We start from the raw sequence: 6,494 nt of genomic DNA, 5'->3' as shown, positions 1-6,494 counted from the left end.
GTATGCACACGACCAATACAGAAACTATTTGAACATGAAAAACAACGACTCTTGTTGAGTTCGCGTCAGCAAAATGTTCAAGGCATTTCAATACATGACACGACTGCATCATTTTGTACAACGGCCCATTTTTAGTGTAAGAATCCCTAAAAATGGCGGACGCAGAAAAAGCACGAACATCTCTGATAAGACTGGAACAGGACTCTGACTACTGCAGCTTTGACTGATGCAATTAGCCAAGTCATCCGGGTAATATACCTTTTAATGCAAGGCCTATCTATATGGACCCCATTTACCAATTAGCGACCTAATTAGATTCCACGCAGCAGTCCAATTTTTCTGCAGCTCATAAACAGAGCAAAGAGGGAGGCATTATATTTAATCAGCTGGAGCACAATGCCATTAACAATAGCAGTTGTACTAAAGCTTTGTTCACACTGCGTGCACACAAATCCGATTTGGTTTTTAAATCTGACTACTTGATGAAATCGGTTCTGTTTGTTCAGACAGTAATCAATATCTGGTGTTTTTAGTTACAGTGGTTGCTGTGATGTAACCTTCGCCACAATGCCATACATGCAACTGAGGAACGCTGTTAATGTAGAAAAGACGGACATCTGAATGACATCTGAACTCACAAGGCGGGTGAGACAACATGCATTTATATCTAAAACCAATGACTTGACGTTTCGTAAATAACGTACTGTAGTTCGAAATGACGAAAAACTGACCAGACCCGGTCAATAGAATAACAAAATGGTGTTAAAGATGAACTCTGCTCATTTTAAGACGCTTGATGTACCGTGCAATAAGGCAAGAATAGCATAAATAGGGTCACGTCTTTAAATGTACTGCAGCTACAGCAGAACCCACTGAAAGATAAAAGAGCAAAGCTCAGATGAAAGAGGTTCAGAGAGTTACTATTTTCAGTGTATGTATTGTCAGATACGAATAAATAGATTTTCAGATATTAAAATACTTAATAATAGCTAAAGTGCAACGCAAAATGAAAATATGCGTTAAGAGGGAGAGAATAGCATCAGGATTTTAACAAAATATAAGTATAAAGTCAAGTTGTAACTTTTGTTTTTCCTTTGTTTATTGTTGTCTTTCTGTTTTATGTCATGCAGACTTTGAACAACATAAATATATATATATATATTTTTTTTTTTTTGGCCGAACTGCTACTTTATACATTTCATCAGTTCACGCTTTCTCAGGGAATATTAAATGTCAGTGTGATGGCTTTAAAGCTAACCCGTCCGTGCTTGAGTTAATGTGACGGATTCTGAAAGGATGTAGACCTGTAAACGAAATCCCATTCACACCCAAAAAGAGTCTGAATGCGGGAGCATGCATTTATGTGTGAGCACTTCCAGTGGGATAAAAGCTGATTCTCGGTGCTGCAGAGGTGTGGCCTGCGCTCCATAGCCCTTTAATTAAATCTCCATTATTGATTCAGACTATTGGCTGTGTGCGGATGTTTGCACTTCTGTGTGCGATGGCGCTACCTGCTATTGAAGAGGGTGGGGGGAACAAAGCCCGGTTTAAGAGGTGTAGGGTAAAGATCACCTTTAATCATCGGCTAGGTGTTCGCTCCGCTTCGACAAGGAAATATGAGAATATCTGTGTTTAACAGCAGCTTCGCGGCGCATTTTTTAAAGCCCCTCAATGGGACATCAAAGCGAGCGGTGCGTGACCGTCAACCTGCAGGAAATATTCACCGGCTCTGAATCATCATCGTCTCGCTGCGAACATTTGCTTTGTTGATAATGAGAGCGTGAAGAACTTCACGTGGAGGTTCCAAGGCTGAGCGTTATTTATAATACCTTATTCATGTGGGGTTTAGAGGAGGCGCAATTATTGCGCGAGCGTATTAATTAATCGAAGACATCCCGCAAGTGCACTCATTAACTCCAGTGTCAACAGGCTTTTCGAGGGGGGGGATGTATATCATTGGTTTTCGGATTGAGCTAATGCAGGGTCGGGAAATAATGGGAAGACCAATTACACGGTCAGAATCACGATAAAAACGGCAAACACGTGATTTATTTGTAAAATAGGTAAATGTAAGTATCTCTATGCATATAGACTACAATTTAAAAAAATTGGGTATAGATTTATTATGTAATTATTTATCTATTTTTTAATATATATATATATATATATATATATATATATATATTTATTTATATTTATATGCACTTTATATACACTGTTATTCTGCAAATATGTGTATTATTTATTAATATTTATTTTAAATAAATATTTGTTGATGGTTAACTTAAATACTGAATACTAATAACTTAAAATGCTACTACTAATAATAATAATAATAATAATTAAAAAATATATAATAATAAACAGAAAATCTGTATATCAGAATGTTTTTTTAAGAAATCATAATTTTTACTGCAATTGTGAATTTGTATTGTTTTGTTGTTCTTGCCGTTTTTCACAATATCAGTCTTTTTAATGTGTTCTTTATCGTATAAACGCCCCTCAGCTCTGATTTAATTTATTTAGCCGATGCAGCCATCACGTCGCAAATCAGCAACAGCGAAACAGTTCATTAAATCTGCATTTTTTAATATAACAAAACCCGCAAAACTGCACAATTAATCTGCGGGTGACAGAAGACCCCCCCCCGGGCTTGGTGTAGGGGTCCAGATCGCCCTGTCAGGGTCGGTTCGAGACGCGTTATCCTTTACCTAACCGCCGACGCTCTGACCTTGAACAGATCTGCTTTTCGACATTTGTTGTCGCGCAGAGCTCAACGCCGCTTGCGTAATTAACTGTACTTTCACTTTCTGCCCTCCACCATCTGTTGCTGGTTTGTAGTAATTTGAAGCAACCGTACGAGGACTCTTATCTTCATCCATCAAGTTGCTTGGGAATACATTCGCAACCGACCGGCTACGAGGCGCGAAACGCTTTCACTCGACATGTTTCCACGAATGCTCTGCTTGTGTTCTTATGCTATTTTTGAGAGCCGTCGTTATCTACGTGTTTGTTATTTATTTATTTAGCTAGCTATTTTTGGACGCATTCCAAAGTTGATTGTTGCTGAAGTGTGTATGCTTGAGACTTAAAAAGAGATTTACACCCATTCAGTGTTTTTCTTGCTCTCCCACATGCGTTTTGTTGGCAGCAGTGAAACACCAGTAGGCCACTCCGACACAGCGTTGTCTATTGTACTTGATCGAATGCCATAACATGAAAACCTTGTTTACCAAATTGGCACTTTTTACATTTTCTTGTAGTGTAAAAGGAGATCAGAGTGCGTGCTGCCTTTCCCAATGTGTTCTAATACTTGCACAAAAAAAAACTATTTGCACAAACGCTTACATCTAATGAGCTTATCGGCAAACACGGCGCCGCTTGCAGCATGTCAGATAATCTGTGGACAAACGATGACGACGTTCGCTCGTTAACATCTTAAATATCGATTGGTGTTATGTATATTCGTCGACACCTAAAAAAAAGTGGACCTTTAATTTAAACGATTATTATCGATCGGTTATGCTCTTTAGGTTTTTGTAATGCAACGTCATATACAGTTTGTTAGGTTTGCATTTCATTATGTTGCGTTTATTGGCACGTAGCCTACGTTTATTGTGCATTTAATGTTCAAAACAATACTAATATCAAGATTATTCACACATGAGTTTATGTACAAGCAAGGAGCATCTATATATTTTAATGTAATTACAAGCAGTCACAACACACTGCAGTTTTTTACGGTAGAACTGCCTCTTTGAATTCTTTGAATAACTGAGCTCACTTAATTTCATTGTGGAAAAGTCTACAACCGTTAAAGCAGTCTGTGCATATAATTTAGCAATCTATGAATATAGCTGAGAAAACCACGCGCAGTGAATAATAATCCACACTCTTTAGTACGCTGTGCACATGTTTGTGATGAAATGAGATTATTGTTCCTCCAGTGATAAGGCAGAGTGGGCAGGCCGATAATGATCTTGACGTGCGATCGCACTTGAAGCGCATTGAGTTATTTTTAATTCGAGGACCTTGTTAAAGCAGAATTCGATGAACTTTGATTTGCTCGTGACTGATGAGTAAGCCGTCGCTCGGGCAGATAAACCGAACTAAATCAATCGTTCCCGAAACGTTCTCCCATCACAATTATGTTGAAATTTCTACTTAGTGCAATTTAAATACATCCGCTAGGGAAAAAAGGTGGGAAAACAAATAAACATGTGTCCCGGTATCGACTGTGCTTGATTTCTTGTCGAGATAATTGAATGAATAAATATTATTTGCACTTACTTAAAGCCTGCAAGCAATTCCTCCTTAAGTACATTCAGTCTGCCCTCTGCATATTCCATATGCATAATTAATACGGCTGCAGTGTTTAATCATTTTCCAGTGTATATACAGTACACAGCTGATATTGAGCGAATGGGTACGAAATAGGGTTGCCAGGTTTTTGCAGCAAATCCTCCTAATTGCTACTCAAAACTAGCCCAAAATAGGTGGGGGTTAAAGGTAAAAATTGCATTCCGGTGGGATAATATACTGTATATTTTATATGTGTGTAGTTTTAGTGGTAAAAGTTGCATTCCATGGGCTAAATATCACATTATTTGGGGTTGTTTCAACTCATGGACATCAAAAACCCAATTCTGCAGGAAAACAGCGGATTTGGTAACTCATCTCTAGTAGAGGTATAAACGCTTACAATACTTGCCGATTAGAACAGGGTCTGAGTCCAACTTAAATACTGTGTGTAATGTGATTCAGGTGAGGGTGAGATTTGTGACAGCTGTGCGAGCGCAATCAGAGTCAGGGCTGATGGGAAACGCAGTCCAGGTTGAGGGTTGCAACATTCTGCGTGTAATAATGGGAGAGTGATCTGGTGGTGAGTGAATTAAAGTCCATGGACTAAGTTCATGACAACTTGTCTCGTGAGCCATGTGATGTTATCATCCATCAATGCTTTGTTCTTTACATGAACATTATGTAAATGTAATATTGCTTATATTATATTACTTATTGTATTATTTAATATATTTATTATGTAAATAACTATACTGAATACTATAATAAACTATGCTGAATATTCTTGTTGTGATTTATTATTGCTAAATTGCTTATGTTGCCTTATTCAGAAGAGAGATGAATTTTTTTACAGAGGTAAACAGTGTACATGCATATTTTGTGGTAGTACACTCACTTAAAGGAACAGTTCACCAAAAAATAAAAATTACCCCATCAGTTTTTAAAAAAATGTATCGGCTTCTTGACTGACTTCTGAGCCAAGAGTTCTCACGGAAAATAACACAAGTCGGTTATTTACATTATAATTGCAGCTTACTTTTTTTTGACTGTGTACGTTTGATAGAAGAAAGACATATGCACCTAGGATGGCTTCAGGGTGAGTAAAACATGGGGTAATTTTCATTTTTGGGAGAACAATAGATTTAATTGTAACAAAATCCATGTCCTAAACAAAAACTGCACTAAAGCATACAAAAATACATTGCCAAACAAACTTCCAGTACTCACTCTCACTCTCTCTCTCTCTCTCCTTTCTCTCTTTTCAAAGGAGTTGAAATGTCATTCTGAACCGTTCCAGCCCATTTAACCTCTGGTGAATAAAACTGTTGTTCACTATGACTGGCTCACATTAGTCTACAACAGAAGTCATTTTTAAAGGTTAGATCAGGCAGAGAGAACTCTTCAAGGTTACAGCTGCATAGACTTTTTATAGTAGCAAAAATGTTCAAAAATAGAACACGAACTCACACATATACACATATACACACACATATATATATATATATATATATATATATATATATATATATATATATAAAACAGCTATTTTTAAATGCATGTTCTTGTCTTGGCATGAAACATCACTAGAGCACGCCATACATATCTCACTGGAAACATTCCTTTTGTGAGGATTTTCACATTAAAGCGAGTACTAAGCTCATTATGCAAATAGACGGTACAAATTAAGCATGCTTACACAAGTGAGTTCCTCCATACACACATCTACAAAACGACACATGACCTCTTCCTGGATTACAGAACCTAAAAAGGAAACCCGAGGTGCACCGAAGGTAATTTGTGAGATTCATTTGTAAAATCTCTTTGACGACCTTTAACGCCTATCCTTGGTTTCAGCCAGCAAACAGCAAATTGTTCAAAGCTGCGGCCCAGTGCAGTAGATTCACACTGGAAGGGTGAATCGCTCCTTTGTCCTCCTGAATATTTCATATACACCTTATCCTTGGGTGAGAGAATGTGTTCCGTTTTAAACATGAATAAACAGAGGGCCTTCAGATGTAATTCTCTTGTTTAAAGTGTTGGCTGAGGATAGACTTTTATAGCTGTGAGCAAAGCAGAGCTAATAGAATTATAAAATATCTGCCTCAAGAGGACACAAAGGAACAACACGAGATTCTCCTGCTTGCTCAACCAGCCACCTCAAACAAGTCTGTTAAGACAGGGCATGCTCTTAT

The sequence above is a fragment of the Puntigrus tetrazona genome, chromosome 15 (genome assembly GCF_018831695.1).
Source record: "Puntigrus tetrazona isolate hp1 chromosome 15, ASM1883169v1, whole genome shotgun sequence".
Classification (NCBI taxonomy): Eukaryota; Metazoa; Chordata; class Actinopteri; order Cypriniformes; family Cyprinidae; genus Puntigrus; species Puntigrus tetrazona.
This window is presented reverse-complemented; position numbering follows the sequence as displayed.